A 20,983-nucleotide genomic window follows, 5' to 3' on the forward strand; every position below is an offset into this window, starting at 1 on the left:
TTGTTTATCTGGATGACATTTTGATTTATTCCAGTGATCCCATACTACATCAAGAACATGTGACTCTGGTCTTATAACGCTTGCGAGAGAATAAACTGCTGGGTAAGCCAGAGAAGTGCATTTTCCATGCCCCTACTGTTCGTTATCTGGGTTTCATCTTAGGTCCTCAAGGAATAGAAATGGATCCTCCCAAAGTTGACTCTATCCATTCATGGCCTGCCCCTACATCAGTAAAATAGATACAATCCTTCCTGGGACTTGCAAACTTTTACAGGAAATTCATTCTTACATTTTCTGCCATAGTACAACCTATAGTTGCATTATTGCCATTAAGACAAGTCCTTTCTTTTGCAGTCAAGGATTCCATCCACCATCTGTTCTGCCAACACACCTGCCTCACTCCACCCCGGTTCCTTCGGTTGATTCCTCGATAGAGCATTTGGTCACTGTACACAAGGACGTGAAAGGACATCTAGAAAAGGCCAGAATGGATGTTAAACGATATGCTGATACCAGGAGGAGACCTTGTCCTATGTATGCCATCGGCGACAAGGTATGGCTTTCCTCTAGACGTTTGCCTCGACACCTAAGACCCAACAAGCTGGCTCCACGATTCTATGGGCCCTTTGCAATAAAAGAGATCATTAACCCTGTGGCATTTCGACTTCAATTACCAGAATCCTGGAAGAAGATCCATCCCGTTTTTCACACGTCCTTGCTTAAACCCTATTCTCAAACCACCAGGACAGCACTATGACCTACCCCCGTACTCATCAATGATCAAATCGAATTTGAAGTCTCCAGGATATGCGATTTCAGATGTACAAGAGGTCGACTGCAATATTTAGTGGAATGGAAAGGTTATCCACCCAGCGAACACACGTGGGAACCTGTGTCCAACATGAATGCCCCCCATTTGCTACAGAGGTTCCATCTAACCCATCCAGGTAAACCTGGGGGATCACAGTTTAAGAGGGGACACGGTGTCATGATTCACCGTTTCCGCCCCTTCTGGACTACATGGTCCATCAAACACTGCAACATCCTTTCTTGCATACTCTCAACATGCCCGATGCCATTACGAAGTTACCTGTCTAGTGTTTCAACTGACCTGCCACTTCCTAGAAAACAGACGCGCCTCCGCGCCTCTGCGCTTCTCAATGCTACCTTTCTGAAATTCCAGCAAGTGTGTGTCTAACTCTCCTCTATTCCCATGCTATCACCCTTGTTTAGCGGTTCCAATTCCTTCACGGTAATATTCGGTTCTGCCCGAGCTTACCGCTTGTGGAATTGTTCCTTCCACCTTCTCCTTGGGGGCTTTAGCCCGGATCCGTACTGCACTTGTACTCTGCCTTTTGCACGGCACGAGCTTTCCAGTTCCTTCCTGGTTACCATACCTTTCCTGGACTCAGTTTATACTTACCTGATCCTCCCTGGAATACTGAATGCCAGCATCTCTATGAGACTGGTACCCCACCTGCACACTGGCGACAGAAGACACTCGCCTGTGTCTCTACAAATCCCGAGCCATCAGAAAGAAGGAAAGACCTCCGAAGAACAAGATTTCAAAGGATAAACAGGTGAGATTCGAGGCAAAGTGTGACAGCTGGTGTAGCAGGCCCACCCAGACAAAGACACAGGTTGGCCAGGGCTTTCGAAGATGGAAAACATTGTGCCAAGGACCAACAGTGGATCTGGATTTCAGCTGTAACATTTTCAGAGTAAGGCTGGTGTGTCCAGGGTGGTCTCCACAACAGTGACATCCTGAGGCAGGCTAATTCAGATGGAAATGTACCCAGAGTACTGGCCCTCGCATTCCCCTAGGCCAACCGGGCTCAGTCCCGATAGTGGCTCCATCAGTTTGTGGTACAGGTGTCTCTGGAATTAGGGCTTATAGAAAAGGTTTGCCTGACACCCACTCTCTAGCAAAGCCCTGGTCATGTTCCCATCAAGAATTCCAGGCACAGTGGCTTGTGCCTTCAGGAATGTACTTGGTTGGCGGGTGAGGTGAATTTGGTTGCTGGCAGGATTCAGCCAGTAGGTTGAATGCTGGTTGAATGCAGTCTAGAGCTGGCCATGACATTGGTGGATGCTGAAGTATTCATGCATAGGTTTTTACAAAGTCTTGGTCCCGAGACAACAGCAGCTTGAGTAGAGGCAGAAGTCACTGGCATGATCACAGAGTTGCTATTGGTTTTGGTGACCTTGCAAAATCATTCAGGTGGTCAGGCAGTGCTGGTTGCCAGTGGTACAGAAGGGGTAGACTCAGAGCATGGGACAGGATCAGTCTCTGTGTTGGTGGCCCTGGAGGTTATGGTCATTTCAGTGTAAGTCCTTGTCAGAGTTACTGGGATGTTAACAGGATTGGCCTGGGATGCACAGCACCTCTCGTGATGGCAGCTGATGGTGAAGGGACCATACTGATGCCTTTCGCGCCTAACCAGTCCTGTGACATCACGGGCAGCTGATGGTCCATAGTACCTTGTTTGCACTGCTCTTTCAGTCATGGAAGCATTGTGGGCAGCCGAGTTGACACAACCTTTGAAGCACTACAGAGTCTTTGGCTCTGCTAAGGTCCTGGTAACAGAGCCTCTGTGAAAAGGCAGCAGTAGGGGCAACAGTCACTGACAAAGCTGCTGGGGATGGCACAGGCAACATGTGGAGGCAGTGGAACCAGCCTTAGCCACAGTCTTGGGCATTGCCACAACTGTCAGGGTAGGGGGAGCAATTTGGGATACAGACTGGGTGGTAGGTACAGGCTTGTTGGTGGAGCTGTCTGTTACTGAGGTTCTGGTTGCCCCACTGGCAGCACCTCATTGGTGTTTCCCAACTGGCTGTGTACAGCGATTCTGAGTGCCGCAAAATGCTGTGTGATTTTGTCAAAGTCCTATAAAGTTTTTGCAAATTCTGAAAATGTGCCCCTCTCGTCTATATCAGCAAGAATCCAAGGCATTGAGGGGTGCCACGCAATGGCAAGGGGCTCTTGGCTCAGGGACCCATTGTTGTTGTGGTGATGTATTGTCCCTGAGTGGTGGAGGAAGGTTGTGGGCCAAACCCGGAACCGGTGAAGTGGAGGCAGCAGGTTGGGCCTGAGGTTGTTGAATGGTGTGCTGTAGTTCTGTCTTTTGCAATTTCTAGTCGATGGGGGACTCAAGAGGAGGCTTGGTTACCACTGCCACCGAGTCCACAAGCTCTCCCTCAATACAAGAGTGTGCACCCCGCAGAGCAACTCCTGGAAGGATGGCGGCACCAGGAGTCTATCACTGAGCCTCAGCTACAGAAGCATCAGGAGCACTCTCTTAGCTCCTCTAAGTATCTGTCGACTGCACTGAGTCCATTTGAGGGGCTTCAATACCTCCTTTTCTCAGGGCCAACTGTGACAGATTCTCCAGCCTGTCCAGGTATTCATAAGTTTTTTTCGCTGGGACCTAACTAGGTGTTGTAAAGCGTACCATTATTTCAGCCCCAGATTCTGTGGTTTGATTTTGATTTTTGATTTTATTTTATTTATAAAGCGCAAAAAAACAGACCCAGGGGCAACCGGGCGCATACTCTTAAACATGTTACAAAAAGCAGTAGTTACAGAAGTTACAAAAATATACAGCATATATACAAGTACATACTCTTAAACATGTTACAAAAAGCAGTAGTTACAGTGAGTTACAAAAATATACAGCATATATACATGTACCGAAGGGTACCATTAACAGCGTATAATACAGGGACAGAGCAGAGAGAAAATGTGTATTCAGTCCTGTATCCCACATGGAGTCTGGACTGTGTCAAGGTGCCAGAGGCCTTCCCATAGGTATTGAGTACTTGGATTGGTGATCGATCAAGCTGATTGGCCCTCAGGGACTGGGCTACCTTGAGTGCAATACCACGCCGGCATCAAGTAGGCACTGCCTCTTCTCCTTGTCGGAGGCTTGTCAGCCCTGCAACATCAATTCTATACAAGATACACCAGGGATCACTATCCTGGGAAGTTTCTTTGTACGTTAGAATTTAATAACTTAGTAGTTAGTTTATAATTTCCTATTGGAAATACCAGCCTATAATTACACATTTATTTTTATCTCTTTTATTACAATCCAACCATTTTTGGAGCAATATTTACTTACTATATTGGTAAGACACATTAGCGTGAAACAATTCATTGCCAAATGCATACAAAACAACTCATTTTACACATAAGTCTAGTCAATACATTGTTAACCACTGATAACGTGCAATTCAATGAAAAGCAATGAGCCTTCTACAATGGGGAGAGTTTGAGGGACATAATGGTCTGGTATTGAGTAGAGGTATGAAGGACATATACCGGGGACAATGGTGGACTGACGTAAGACAAGTACTAGACAACAACTAGAGTGTGAGTGGGCTGACTATCTCTCGGGGCAAGGGAAGAGGTGAGGACTGTAAGTGCTACAGTGAATGGAATATATTTTATTAAATAAATGCGGAATCCAGACAGTGTTTAGTTGACATCCTGCAACAAGTCACATATGGCCTGTCTCTTCCTGAGGAGGGAAAGAGGGATAGGGAGAGAGGAACAAATAAAGTAACATTTTCTAACTGTCACACACTGACAGGTCTGGTAAACAGGACCCAGGAGCTGGGCCGAGCAGCAAAGTTTGAGCACTGGAACATTCCGGCCCATAGAAATGAATGCAGTCTATAGAACAAATAGAGGGTCCATAGCAGATAATGGCTGTCCTTAGGAAGCCATGCAATTCAAAAGCACACTCAAAATAAATGTTTTTTCTTCAGCCCAAATCAGTTCTAGAGTGCAGACTTTATCGGGCCTTTCTTTTCCTGGAGTCCCCCTGGACCCGGTACAGGTCTTCACTGTCCATAACTCATACAGTACAAATGGGTGACTCCCAAACAACACAACTCCTAACGGTCTGGGGCACCTCAGACCACTACCCTGGGGACCAGGAACTAGTCTTGGTACTGGCTTCTGTCTGGAGAATTGCAGTGGGATTTAAGGAATGTGTGTAAAGATTTTCCAAATATCAGTAAGGAGCCTACAAAAATTGACTGATCAGCTGAAAACCATGATCTAGTGTGGAAATCCCTCCTGGGCCAACATGAACAAGTTAAGGAGGGTAATAATGCCTACTGGGATGCACCAGGATTTAACCCAAGAGAATCACTTGCCTACACAAGACCCTAGCAGAGGAGCAAGATTGGACCAGGCAAGGGAGAATTTGTTGGTAAAGATTCCTGTGGTTTGCCCCAGGATGGCAGATTAGGCTAAAATCAATTAATATTTAAATAAATAACGAAAATATATAATCATAAACAAAGTAAGAATGAGTATTGAGCAGACTATCCTGATCATTTGATGGTGGTGCTTCCACAACATAAACCAAGCAGAAATCACACAAGGGGCCGTGGCAACAGCCTATGTTCATGGGTAATGCCAGAACTTCAGCAACAGCTAAATACAATTTTCGCAGGGTGACAAACTGAGTGTCTCACGTGACTAGTGGTGGTAGCAAATCACTGGGTGTCTTGATAAGAACAAACACATTAAGGGGGTAATTCATAGAATTTAGCGCACAAGTGGCACAGTCGGCTGGCGCACAGTGTGCGCGTGCGAATCTCTGCGCCAGCCGCGTGGGCTAAAATCCATTTCCGCGCACAGCTTATTCATGGATTTTAGCTACCAAAACCAGCCGCAGTGCAAAGTGGCGCAGCGACCCTGCAGCAGCGCCAGTTACGCCCCCAAGAACGCCTCTCGCGCAGGGGAAAGCCATCAAAATCCCCAATCCAGAGCAAAGGGCTACGCTAACCCTGTACCAGCACGGCAAGCGGGGAACGTGTATTACTGGGGGTCGCGGGAAGTTTCACACGCGATAGGCCCTGTGCGAGTGGGGTGCGTGTATTACTGGGGTTTGCAGGAAGTTTCACACGCGATAGGCCCTGTGCGAGTGGGGTACGTGTATTACTGGGGTTCGTGGGAAGTTTCACATGCGATTTGAGCAGGGTACGTGTATTTCGGGGGGTTCGCGGGAAGTTTCACATGCGAAAGGGCCTGTGCGAGTGGAGTAGGTGTATTACTGGGGTTCGCGGGAAGTCTCACACGCGATTTGAGCAGGGTACGTGTATTTCGGGGGGTTCGTGGGAAGTTTCACACGCGAAAGGGCCTGTGCGAGTGGGGTACGTGTATTACTGGGGTTCGTGGGAAGTCTCACACGCGATTTGAGCAGGGTACGTGTATTTCGGGGTGTGCGCGGGGAGTCCTACACATGAATTGGCAGTGTGGGTCCTCCCAGGTGTTCCCTCTACACCCTCCACGGCCCCTGCAGGCAGCCCACACCACAGGGGACTACCCTGCACCCCTGGTCATGTCCCGCAGGCAGAGTGAGTTCCCTATTAGGGAACTCCCGTCCCCTGCACACTATCTGGGGCTTATGGAGCCAAAGTATTCAAAGCGTATCTAATATAGGTATTTGGTATAATTTTTGGTTAGACTTAAACCAAGCGTTAATTGAAGCAAGTGTTTTTTTGCCTAACATAGTTAAAACATAGAGACAGTTGTAGAATAGATATTCACTTAAGTACAAAAGACAACTTGTGACTTGATCTTTAGTTCAGGATTTATTGGTCCAAACAGGATTGCCCAACGCGTTTCGAGAGTTATTCTCTTCTTCAGGGGCTATATGCAATTCAAAACTTTAAATCTATTAAAAAAAGTTAAACAATGTTCTAGATTAGTTGAATAATTGATAATAATAATTTACATTCAATTGCAATATTCATTTTTACAAGAAGATATTCATTAGATAATATAGAACCTCGTTATTTACAATTCCAGTAAAAACATTGATTATCGTGTAGCAGTGATCCCACTGTCGCATATGTTCACAATTTTGGCAATTACACCATACAAAACCAAAAGAGGTATCCATAATTCTTGTGGAAAAAACTTAGTTCATTGAAACCAATTGGTTTTTTAGCTAATATTAAAGTAACAGAAAGAAAAAGCACTAGTTAATCGCCATTTTCAGAAAGGACATAGAGTAATTCCTAATTACATATTTTATTATTTCAGCACGAGATCTCAAGGTGGTAAGGAATAGTGGTTGGCTTACCCTGTTTTTATGTTTTAAACATTAGGATAAGAAGATTGATCCATGATTATGGGTCTGTAAAATATTTCACATCGACACTTTCAACAGGAGTCAATACAGTGTTTAAGCCTGTGTAAAATAAAGTGATGGACCAGTCTAAGTATATTGGTATATTGATATGATTAAAGATACGAACAATCTAAACTGAGATGTTCACTAATGGGAATACATAATAGACTTACTTAATGGAGTTCAATCTCTAGAGATGTGGGAAAGATGGTCGTGCTCGAAGTCTGTAGGCATACTGCTACGTTACCGTAGTATCCACGGATTCTCCATTAGGAGGAGAGAAATGCCGGTGTGGCTTTTTCTTTAACCTGGTGAATCGAAGAAACCCAGTTTAGGATCTAAAAGATTCTCTTACGGTAAAAAAAAGTTCTGGCTGAGGGCCGTTGTCAGCATACTTACAGGTTTCTGACTGTATGACTCGACTGGAAACAAGTACCGTCCGGCTCCGTACGCTGGGAAATACAGAGTGTGAGACTAGGTTACAAGATGGCCGTATTTGTTGATAATGTAAACGTGACGTCATCACGCGGCGTGCGTGCATGACGTCACAAATGTAAATAAGGAGACGGGTGCGTGACGTTGAGAAAGGAGTCAATCGAAACAACATACTAGATTAATATCTTAGTGCCGTGGTGTAATTTGTAGATGCGATCGAATACGACCCTATGGTGTATATCAGTATAAGGGGTCTATAGTAGATGAACATTAAAAACAAAGGTAAAAAATAAAGGTACAAAAATGAAGGTAAAAAATGGCAGACATGGTCTGCCGAGATACAACTCTTAGATGAAGAGGACCAACTCTTAGATGTGAAGAAGTTAGTTATAGTAACCTTGTCTTGAGTAAAGGAGAGCTACATGGCGATGCAAGAGACTCAAATGGAATTTATTGGGAAATGTGGGAGCAACATGTAGAGTACATATGTAAATTGAACAGATATTAAAGCTTTCATCAGATATTTTCAAATACGATATTTAAAGATGTGGTCCACTCGGAGTATGATGGTAAGAGTACCAACACTACCCCAAGGACTATACTGTGATATTTTTGAAAAAGAAGAAGGGGTATGGTCCTCTTAGCGAGTAATGGTAGACAGGTCAGGTAAAAAACAAAGTGCAAAATTGACACATATTTGTAATTTGGAAATCGGCCAACCGAACATACATTTGTTGGATGTTAACATTACGAAAATGGGCACTGATCTGGTTACCAACATCTACAGAAAGCCTACAGATACAAACAACACACTCCACTTTGGGAGTTTTCATCCGACACACTTAAAGGATAACCTTCCTTATAGCCAGTTACTCAGATTAAAAAGGATCAGGTCTGACACAAGCAATCTCCAGAATGAATATGAAGATATGAAACAAAGATTCAAAAACAGAGGATTCCCAGATGAAATACTAGACAAAGCAATCCAAAGAACAGCACCGATATCTCGAACTAAACTTCTAGAGGAACAACCCAAAAAAACAATGACAAGATTAATTCATACTCTGAAATTCTCTAGTCAGAGCTTCCAGATAAAAAGGATTATTACCAAAAATTGGGACTTCATTAAATCGGACGCGAATTTGAACCGATTGTTCCCCGAACCACCAATGCTGGCTTATAAGAGAGGAAACAACCTCAGGGACTCTCTCATCAGAGCAGAAAGACCCAAACAATCCGCCCAAACGACACTGAGGAAACAAAAAAACGGTACATATCCATGCTTGAATTGTCAGCAGTGTGGCAACATCATAAAAGGTGACCACATAAGACACCCCAGCAGTGGTAAAAAAATAATTCTGAATGATTTCGCGACCTGTGACAGCAAAAACTTGATTTACACACTCCAATGCCCCTGTGGGAAATATTACGTGGGCAAAACAACCCGAAAGGCAAAGGAACGCTGGACGGAACACAAATCCAACATCAGGACATGTAATACCAAATCACCGGTATACAGACACTTCAAAGAGAATGGACATAACATTACCCAACTTAGATGGGCAATCCTTGAATTAATCCACCCCCTTCCAAGAGGCGGAGACCTAGCCAAAAGACTATCCCAAAGGGAATTATTCTGGATACATAAACTTGATGCTTTATCACCCCACAGGCTTAATGAGGAATACTATTTAGGACCCTATCTATAAAACCTCCTTTTGCATAATCTTCTTCTTGACATCATGTTGAATTTCCTACTACAAGACGCTGCCTAGACACGTATGAAAGCATCAAAAAAAATGTATAAGAATTGTACCAGTTTCAGTTACAACTAAGATGAAACCTGACGTTCTTTTATGCCAAAACCAAGAGACTGTGAACTCTGAATGAGGCAGCTGAATAAATACAAAACGCTACCTAGAAATGTATAAAAGCATTAAAAGAAATGCATAAGAATTGCACCGGTTCTAGTTACAACAAAGATTTAACCAGATGCTTTTTCATGTCAAAACAAAGAGATTGTTAACTCTGAATGAGGCAGCAGTATAATTACAAATATGTGTCAATTTTGCACTTTGTTTTTTACCTGACCTGTCTACCATTACTCGCTAAGAGGACCATACCCCTTCTTCTTTTTCAAAAATATCACAGTATAGTCCTTGGGGTAGTGTTGGTACTCTTACCATCATACTCTGAGTGGACCACATCTTTAAATATCGTATTTGAAAATATCTGATGAAAGCTTTAATATCTGTTCAATTTACATATGTACTCTACATGTTGCTCCCACATTTCCCAATAAATTCTGTTCGAGTCTCTTGCATCGCCATGTAGCTCTCCTCTACTCAAGACAAGGTTACTATAACTAACTTCTTCACATCTAAGAGTTGGTCCTCTTCATCTAAGAGTTGTATCTCAGCAGACCGTGTCCGCCATTTTTTACCTTCATTTTTGTACCTTTATTTTTTACCTTTGTTTTTAATGTTCATCTACTATAGACCCCTTATATTGATATACACCATAGGGTCGTATCCGATCGCATCTACAAATTACACCACGGCACTAAGATATTAATCTAGTATGTTGTTTCGATTGAATCCTTTCTCAACGTCACGCACCCGTCTCCTTGTTTACATTCGTGACGTCATGCACGCACGCCGCGTGATGACATCATGTTTACATTATCAACAAATACGGCCATCTTGTAACCTAGTCTCACACTCTGTATTTCCCAGCGTACAGAGCCGGACGGTACTTGTTTCCAGTCGAGTCATACAGTCAGAAACCTGTAAGTATGCTGACAACGGCCCTCAGCCAGAACTTTTTTTACCTTAAGAGAATCTTTTAGATCCTAAACTGGGTTTCTTTGATTCCCCAGATTAAAGAAAAAGCCACACCGGCATTTCTCTCCTCCTAATGGAGAATCCGTGGATACTATGGTAACGTAGCAGTATGCCTACAGACTTCGAGCACGACCATCTTTCCCACATCTCTAGAGATTGAACTCCATTAAGTAAGTCTATTATGTATCCCCATTAGTGAACATCTCAGTTTAGATTGTTTGTGTCTTTAATCATATCAATATACCAATATACTTAGACTGGTCCATCACTTTATTTTACACAGGCTTAAACACCGTATTGACTCCTGTTGAAACTGTCGATGTGAAATATTTTACAGACCCATAATCATGGATCATTCTTCTTATCCTAATGTTTAAAACATAAAAACAGGGTAAGCCAACCACTATTCCTTACCACCTTGAGATCTCGTGCTGAAATAATAAAATATGTAATTAGGAATTACTCTATGTCCTTCTTTCTGAAAATGGCGATTAACTAGTGCTTTTTCTTTCTGTTACTTTAATATTAGCTAAAAAACCAATTGGTTTCAATGAACTAAGTTTTTTCCACAAGAATTATGGATACCTCTTTTGGTTTTGTATGGTGTAATTGCCAAAATTGTGAACATTTCGACAGTGGGATCACTGTTACATGATAATCAATGTTTATACTGGAATTGTAAATAACGAGGTTCTCTATTATCTAATGAATATCTTCTTGTAAAAATGAATATTGCAATTGAATGTAAATTATTATTATCAATTATTCAACTAATCTAGAACATTGTTTAACTTTTTTTAATAGATTTAAAGTTTGGAATTGCATATAGCCCCTGAAGAAGAGAATAACTCTCGAAACGCGTTGGGCAATCCTGTTTGGACCAATAAATCCTGAACTAAAGATCAAGTCACAAGTTGCCTTTTGTACTTAAGTGAATATCTATTCTACAACTGTCTCTATGTTTTAACTATGTTAGGCAAAAAAACACTTGCTTCAATAAACGCTTGGTTTAAGTCTAACCAAAAATTATACCAAATACCTATATTAGATACGCTTTGAATACTTTGGCTCTATAAGCCCCAGATAGTGTGCAGGGGACGGGAGTTCCCTAATAGGGAACTCACTCTGTTCTCATATTTCCTTCAACCCATATGCCAGGGTTGCTATTTTTCTCCCCCGCACCTTGACTTTAGATAACGTTACAGAAACATAAAAAATAACTCACACAAAAGTCTAGATACATTTAGGTGTGCAAAGGTGTCCTTTTCTCCTCATGTCCCGCAGGCAGCCCATCCACCATGGACATGCCCCCCAGTGAAGCCACATGTCAGCTTGCACTACTGATCACCAACTCATGTCCCCCAGCACCCCCACCCCCCAGCAGTGTGGGGCACCTGCCAGAAGGCCCCCACTCATGTCCCCCTGCACCACCACCCCCCAGCAGTGCAGGGCACCTGCCAGCAGGCCCCCATTCATGTCCCACTCATGTCCCCCTGCAACCCCACCCCCCAGCAGTGCGGGGCACCTGCCAGCAGGCCCCCACTCATGTCCCACTCATGTCCCCCTGCACCCCCAACCCCCAGCAGGGCAGGGCACCTGCCAGCAGGCCCCACTCATGTCCCCCTGCACCCCCACCGCCCAGCAGTGCAGGGCACCTGCCAGCAGGCCCCCACTCATGTCCCACTCATGTCCCCTTGAACCCCCACCACCCAGCAGTGCGGGGCACCTGCCAGCAGGCCCCCACTCATGTCCCCCTGCACTCCCACCCCCCAGCAGTGCGGGGCACCTGACAGCAGGCCCCCACTCATGTCACACTCATGTCCCCCTGCCCCCACGTCATGACGATCCTCAATCATGGCCCTTATGGCCAGCCTCCCCAGCCCAAAGACCCAACCAAGTACTGTATCCACCCACATAGAAAAGGCAATTACATGATACAACCCCAAAGGCAAGTATGTTACTGAACACATGTCCATCACACACACAAAATGGGTGCAAGTGAATGTGAAAACCCATATCATGACATACATGAAACCAATGAGATAATACCACACATTGAAGTATGAAGAAAAAAATGTATTAAACACAACATGAATGTAATTAAAAGAAAACACACAACAATGGGAATAATTAAAGAAATGCTGCATGTCCGTAAAAGAATAAAAAACAAGAAATCATAATCCAAAGAAATCCAAAAGAAATGGTGTCCAAAGTCACAGTCCAACAAAGCAAATCCAAGGGAAAAAAGAAAGTGAAATCCATTGCTCCATGGTGAAAATAAAAAAAATGATAATAATCCAATGGTGAACTATGTAGAAATGAACAATCCAGGGTCCATGAGCCCAACTGATGAAATGAAACCTACCAAAAATACTACCTAATAAAAAACTATATACAAAAACGTGGTGCATTGTCCAAGCGCAACCAAAAGAAAAAAGAAAAGGAAAGGAAACTTAACAAAATCTAACTATATACAATGGCGGCGGGAAAGTCCTGCGGCTCACTCTGTGGTGTCCCGGGCCAGGGCATCATCGAACTCCATGTCGATGTCCCGGAGGCGGGCCTCTGCCCTGGCCCCGAGGTCTCTCAGGGAGGCACTCATGGCCTGTTCCAACTCCCTGCGAGTTGCCTCGAGGCACTCTGCCCGCCTCAACGCCCGACGCATGGAGAACTCCACCCTGACCATGGTGAGCCGCGCCTCTTCCACCCGCCGCCACTCCACATCTATGCTCTGGCCCAACCGCAGCCACACGGAAGACACATCCATTCCAGGGTCCTCCTGCCCTCTGGCCGATGCATGCCCCCCTGATGTCGATGGCCCTGAGCCATCATTGCTCCCACCTAGAGCCTGCTCCTGCTGCTGCTGCTGTCCATGTGCCCTGTCCGATGATGCCTGCACATCCTCCATCAGCTGGTCTCCAGTTGTGGTGTCCACCCCTGCTGGTCCGCCGACTCCCGACTGTGGCAGGGATGGGATCTCCACCAAGCTGGTTGTGTTGGTCAGGCCAGGTCCACAGGGGGCCCTGGTGGAATCTGGGCCGGAAGACGGCAGGGAGAATGACTGGCGCATAGTCTCCACAGAGGAGGAGAGGTCCGCCAGAGTGTGCTTCACATGTAGGAACCCACCAACCAGGGCCCCTCTCAACAGTGCCACATTGCGACGCTGCTCTTCGTGATGGCGTGCGTTCTCTGCCCAGGAAGAACGCACGTCATCACGAATGTCACGCGTGCGCAACACGACACCAATCAGGACGGAGCCGATACGTTCATGGGACCCCTCGTCCGCAGGTAGTGGAGAGGCAGATGACATGGCACTCTCCCCTACCAGCGGACAGGCCTGGGACGGGGCCTCCCTGCTGGTGCATGGTGGTGGAGTCACAGGGTCAAGGACCGGGACATGCACAGGCCCCTCTGCGGTGACCTGTGCTGCCTCCTGACCCTGTCCCTGGACTGCACCACTTGCACCAGTAGTACTACCCCCACCAGTCCCTATGTGCGGCTCAGTAGCGGGCTCCTCCTCCTCTGTGGAGACCACCAACCTGGATGTCTCCGTACAGTCTCCCGCCATTGCAAGCCCCTGTGGGGGCTCACCCGGCCCTTCCGCCACAGCCGTAGTGGCAGTCGCGGCACCAGCCCCCTCGCTCCCGGATGATGGCAAGTCCTGGGAGGGTGGCTGGGCCTTGCGTCGCTGCCCTGTGGAGGCATCCCCGCCGCTTGGCTCCACAGCGCCGTCTCCGCCCTCTTCTTCACTTGACGATGCGTAGAGGGAGACATAGAACACAAGCATCAGGGTACAGTACAATATTCCCCTAGACAGGAAGCAATAACACATGAGTGGCAGTGTCTAACATCACTTCCATCCTGTCCCTCCACAACACATGGGTGAATGCATGCAACACACATGCATGAACAGGCATGGCGCCTGCAATCAACATCAGCATCCATGTACAAGGGCCTCTATTAATCAAAATGTTGCCTTCAAACTGACATGCATCCTGGCTCACACTGCTCCCATGCACACACATCACCGGAGGGTCATGCATCATGCCTTGTAAACCACAGACACAGTGGATAGACACAGTGCATACAATGGTGACCGCACTGCATGAGTGAATCTACACATCATCACGGACATGTGTCATGAATCCATGGCGTATCGAACTCACAGACACACTTCTCAGTCACACACACATGTGCACCATACATGTACATGACAGCAGCACCCATCCCTCACACCCCCACCATGTGCAAGAACGGACACGGGCATGCTTTCATGTGTGCATTTGCCATTCAGCTCCCCATGTAGCATTGGAACTCATGCACCAACCATGTGGTTCGCACATTACTGGTCTCACATACATGACAATGATGTCCGTGCACACACACATCCATACATGGCCCATGTCACACATACAGGCAAGTATCAGACCACCAGCACACTGCAACATGCCCTGTCTTGCACACCAATGCTTGGCCACTTACCGCTCAACTCCAGGCGGGTCTTCCTCTGAAGGATCTGGGCATGGAGCACTGGGCATACGATTCCAGGACCCTTATCTGGATGTCACTCATGCTGACCCGGCCCCCCTCCGCGAGGCGCCAGGCCTTGTGGAGGGTCCTGGACTTTGAAGTCCTCCCAGCGCTTCTTGACGTGCTTGATGTCGCGGGTTGCCACCCCCTCCGCGTTGATGGCAACTACTACATTGTCCCAGATCCTCTCCCGTCCTTCCTTGTTGGTGCGTGATGTTTCGAAGAGGGCATCATAATGCCCCAGGACATGCTCTACCAGGACACCAACTTCCTTCACACTGAAGCTGGTGGCCCTCTGCCTCTCTGGCTGGGGGTCGCCAGTGGTCTCAGATGGTGTTTGCCCCGACATGGCGACCCACGAAGCAGGCGTGGGTGGGCAACTGGGTCCTGGGGCTGGGCTGTGGAGCGATGGTATCCCAGTCGGGAGTCTTCTGTTCCAGCAGGGGTGGACACAGCAACTGGAAACCTGGCTGACGTGCAGGCACCAAATAGCAGGGCACGTGGGCAGCAGGCAATCAGGCAGCAGCAGATGGCAGGTGGGAGCGTGCTCGGGGCTCTAGGGGGCAGGAAAATGGCCTTCAGGGCAGGAGCGTGGTCTTCGGTGTTTGTATGCGTGGCCAGCTTGATACGGAGTGAATTGGCACGTGAAAAAAGTGCACGTCAGTGTGAAATCCGAGGAAAGGCCCTTAGCACGTAAGCGCGTCAGCACACGTACCCGATTTCATTGGACCAAAGGCCCTTAGTGCGTAAGCGCGTCTGTGGCGTATCGCGCACGGGCGTTGCCCTTTCGCATGTAAAACTTCCCGTGAACCCCAGTAATACACGTACCCCACTCGCACAGGGCCAATTGCGTGTGAAACTTCCCGCGAACCCCAGTAATACACATACCCCACTCGCACAGGCCCCTTTCGCGTGTAAAACTTCCCGCGAACCCCAAGAATACACGTAGCCCACTCGCACAGGGCCAATCATGTGTAAAACTTCCCACGAACCCCAGTAATACACGTACCCCACTCGCACAGGGCCAATCGCGTGTGAAACTACCCGCGAACCCCAGTAATACACGTACCCCACTCGCACAGGGCCCTTTCGCGTGTAAAACTAAAACTTCTTGTAAACCCCAGTAATACACGTACCCCATTCGCACAGGGCCAATCGCGTGTGAAATTACCCGCGAACCCAGTAATACACGTACCCCACTCGCACAGGGCCCTTTCGCGTGTAAAACTTCCCGCGAACCCCAGTAATACACGTACCCCACTCGCAGAGGGCCAATCGCGTGTGAAACTACCCACGAACCCCAGTAATACAAGTACCACACTCGCATAGGGCCAATTGCGTGTAAAACTTCCCGCGAACCCCAGTAATACACGTACCATTCTCGCACAGGGCCCTTTCCTGTGTAAAACTTCCCGCGAACCCCAGTAATACACGTACCCCACTCGCACAGGGCCCTTTCGCATGTAAAACTTCCCGCGAACCCCAGTAATACAAGTACCCCACTCGCACAGGGCCCTTTCGCGTGTAAAAGTTCCTGCGAACCCCATTAATACACGTACCCCACTCGCACAGGGCCCTTTCACGTGTAAAACTTCCCGCGAACCCCAGTAATACACGTACCCCACTCAGTATATACGTGCTTTTTATGTGTGTACACTTTTGTAATGCGCAGGGACGCTACCGCCTGCCTTCGTGTGGCAGACGTGCTTAGGCCTGTGCGTGTCTTTGCCCGTGCGCGGGTTTGCCCTATTCGATTCCATGAATACGTGTGGTTCGCGTGCGTGTGGGCGTTCCGTGTACTTCCCAGCAGTACTTCCCTAGTTGCGCCTTCTTTTTCACGCGTTATTCCCCATTCCGCGTGTTACACCCTCTGTTCCGCCTACTTTTGTTGTGTGCGCTGCGCTATGTGCGCTTTCGCTGTGCGCTTAGCGCACGCTGTTTGGAGACATGTGCGCCAGCGTGCGCCATGCACGGATTTGGCGCACAACCAGTGGGAAAGTAGCGCAGTGCCTTCCTTGAATCGCACGCGTGCGCGTGCGCTTGCTTTCTCACGCTTGCGCCTCCTTGCGCCTGCTTGCGCTGGGATTTTCGGCGCACGTTTGTTCCATGAATCGGCCCCTAAATGACTGATTGTAAGTTAACAACTCTGCAATTACAGAGATTACAGGGAGTAGGACATGGAATAAACACAAACACTGCAAATGTGAATACTTATGTGGGTGGTGGAACACAGGTGAACATTTGAGGACCCATAAGTGGGAGAGCCACAGGCAATGGCAGTGGAGTTGGTGGAGTAGAGGTGCCCCCAGAATGGGTCTGTGATGAGCGGCACAGCATGCTATTACTGTAAGCAGGAGTGGCACTAAAGTTCAAGATCCCAATTTACAGCATAACTCTGATTGCATCTCCCCTTCCTAATGTGAATGCACAACCTTTTCACCCTCAAGTAAAATGTGAAGGTTAAGACAGCCGGGGAAAAGTGAGCATGTCATTTAAACATTAATAACCATAGATCTGTCTATGTTGCAGGCAGAATTACTGCAACCACAAAAGGATGGGTGGTTGAATTCCGATTTGATTACATTGTTATCCAAGGTGCCTACAAACTGTGGTCTCAACATATAAGCAAGGTGTGCTAATCAAAAATGCTGAATTGGTACACATTCAGGTTAACCCAATGAAACCCTTACCACAAAAGGCACAGTACCATTTAAAACCAGAAGCAGAGAAAGGCATATTGATAGTTATGGAGGGTTCACTGAAGCAAGGGACTATCCTTCTGAGTACTATCTCATGCATTACTTCAATATTGCCAGCAAAAAAGCCTAGTAGAGACACATATCGTTTTGTGCAAGATCTATGAGCTCAGTGGTCTTGCATACATTTATAGTTATTCCCAATCCAGCAAAAATTCTTTGTTACAAATGTGTATTCAGCTTTCTTCTCCATCCCTTTGAATACTGACAGCGAATATTGTTTCTCCTTTACTTCTTCTAGTTTGCAATGCATGTGGGCTAGGCGTCTACGGGGTTACTCAGCGAGCCCTACCCTCTTTTCACAGATTCACAAGAAAGACTTGAATGACTTACAATTTCCAGGTGGTTCGGTGAGGGTTCTTTATATGGATGACATCCTGGTCAAATTGCCTCTGTATGAGGGCTACAAGCAAGACACACTATTGCTCCTAACAACACTGTCTGGAAAGGTGCATAGTGAATCACATCACAAACTGCAGTTGTGCAAAACCAAAGTGCCCTATTAATGTCACAACATCTCAGCAGTTACCAGGAGCCTGACAAATTATCATATAGGGCCTCATTACACGGATGGCGGAGAACCATGGCGCTATTAGCGCCATGGTTCATGCCGGTAAAATACTGTCACCGCCATGGCGGAAAGGGGAATTACCGCCCCATTCCAAGGTTGGCGGGGCGGTAATTCCCCCTTCCACCATTGCCCTTCCCCATTCCCATTTTTGCCCCATAGGGCTCAATGGGAATGGGGAAGGCGCTAATTACGGTACCACAAATTGCGGTACCGTAATTAGCTCCCTGGGTCCCTTTGCGGGTTGGTTTTTAACGCCTGCACAAAGCAGGCGTTAAATCCCCCAACCCGCAAAGGGACCTCGTAGTAAGGCGGTAAGGATTTACCGGTACCGGTATTTTAAATCCTTACCGCCATCCGTGTAATGAGGCCCATAGAAACCATTTTAAAATGACCCAAGTCCACAACTATTGCCCAAATGAGATATTGTCTGCGAGCAACTGTAAACTGTCGGTTGTGGCTATTGTTGCATGGTGCTTAGGCGATTCACCTACAGGTGGTGACACATTTACATACACCAGAGCTCTTGAAATGGAAACTGGCAGCTGAAGAAGTGTTTCTATATGTTATGCAGGCACTTGGTAGTACCCCAGCACTTGGTTTGGTTGATTACAAAAAGCCATTTCTTTTATACTGTTAATGTAAGGGGGCTCCACCCAGGCGGTTTTAACACAGAAACATTGTGACAAGCACCGTAACAAATTCTATTAATACACTGCAATGCACCCAGTGGGAGTTTATATACTGGACATTTGTATGGCACGTATACACAAGTGTTTCCAGGCGCCACAAGACAGATAGGGGGAGGGGAACATAGGAAAATCAACAAAAAGCAGTTATATTGGCCTTGTGACAATCCTGCTGTGCAAGAGCAAGATCAAGGTGGTAAGTGCAGGGTTGCCCAAAGGGAGGTGGGGAGTGCAAGTGCTGGAGGGCAAAGAAGGCAAGTGCTGAGGGAGCCAAGAAGGCAGGTGTTGCGGAGAAAGGGAAGGGACTGGAGGGGAGGTGCGGAGGACAGGGTGGGCCAGGTTAGGGCTAGTCTGGGGAATGGAGACAGAGAGCAATGCTGGCAAGGGATGCTGGGTGACTGGCAGGGGGGTGGTCTGGCCTATGTATAACTCTGAAGGGACCAGGCCCCAGTCGCAGCAGCAGAGGGAACGTTAGCACGGGAGGGGAAGAGGGAAGTAAGAGGAGAAAAGGAAAGTCTTTAGAAGTTTCTGGAACTTAAGAAGATTAGTCTTAGGTTTGAGGGGGGGCAGGAGGCCATTCCAGAGGGAGGATCCAGCCAAGCAAAGGGATCTACCTCCCACTCTCTGCTTGGAGAAACGTTTGACCTGCAGAGAGTTGGAGCCAGAGGACTGAAGGACTCTGGCAGAGAGGTATTTAGGGAGGGAAAGCTGGATTTAGACAGGTCCCAGGCCCAGACAACCTTGTGGATAATACACCGGGAACCAGTCCAGAGATTTTAGGGCTGGAAAGACGCGGTCCCTGGTCAGCTGGATTGCTACCTTGCTTGCGGTCATTCAAAGCAGCTGCCTTGGCTGTACAGCCTTCAGGAAATGTGATACTAAAGTTGACCCTCATTTTAGCACTGAATAATTGTTAAAATCAAAACGCAACATCTCTTTCTTTCACTTCTTACAAAATATGAGATTGTTATGTTGAATTCTGCAAGCGTAACTTTAACATATGTACAGTACTGAATCCTGTCTTGCTGCTGCTGAGTCTCTGTCTGCAGATGTCATAACTCACAATTGCATTCTTGTGACAGCCACCCTTACAGAAACATTAAGAGATTTGTTTGAGACCCGCAAATTCGAAATTCAGAGGTATAATATTATGTGAACAGGCTTTATTAGAGAATTGAAAAGAGGAACATGAAATCTGGTGTGCAGAATGTACAGCACATGAACAGATTGAGAGTGCACAAGTTCAAAATGTGTTTTCTGACCAAATTGCTGAACTCATTGCATTAACAAGAGTATGTACCCTAGCTAAAGGGAAGAGTGTGATGGTGTATGCAGATTCTGGGTGTGTGTTGGTGTGGTGCATGATTATGTGTTGCTTTGGAAGGAAAGGGTTTTTGTTTCCTTTTTTTCTCCAAATTTTTTTTTATTCTTTTAACACTTACATAATCAATGAATCAAAATATAACAGTCCCGATGTAAAGTATAAAGTAAGTTCTTAACTGCAGCATGTAAACCAAGAAAAAATGTCCACATGTAGAAGCCCTCCTCTAATGCTGCTAAAAGAGTACGCAGTGGTCAAGTGTGCCGCCCACAAAATTCCCAAAGATGATGTCACATGGGGAATGTCCTTGTGATAGAGCGGCAAGGGGTGCAGCAATGGCAGTCTCTGCGTGTGGACCCCTGACATCCTTTACTTATGTTAAGTCACTTGTTGCTTACTGTGGGTTTTCTGTATTTTGTTTCATTTTCAATGTAGTGCATGACTTCATTTTCCCACTGTATTTTTCCTCTCTGATTTATTTTGTGACTTCATTTTCCCAAATATATGTTTCATCTTGCACTGTATATGACTGAACTGTATGTAACTGAATATTGTGGGAGTTGTGCAACTCAAATCATTCCCCTGTAAAGCCTGGCCTCTTGTTCTCAAGCAACAGCTGCCAACCCTACAGGCACTGTAAAATCTTGGGGGGCGGCCCTTTCCCAAGATACTTCCACCTGTCCCACACTC

Source organism: Ambystoma mexicanum, chromosome 2q, assembly GCF_040938575.1.
Source record: "Ambystoma mexicanum isolate Mex_15411 chromosome 2q, UKY_AmexF1_1, whole genome shotgun sequence".
Taxonomy (NCBI): domain Eukaryota; kingdom Metazoa; phylum Chordata; class Amphibia; order Caudata; family Ambystomatidae; genus Ambystoma; species Ambystoma mexicanum.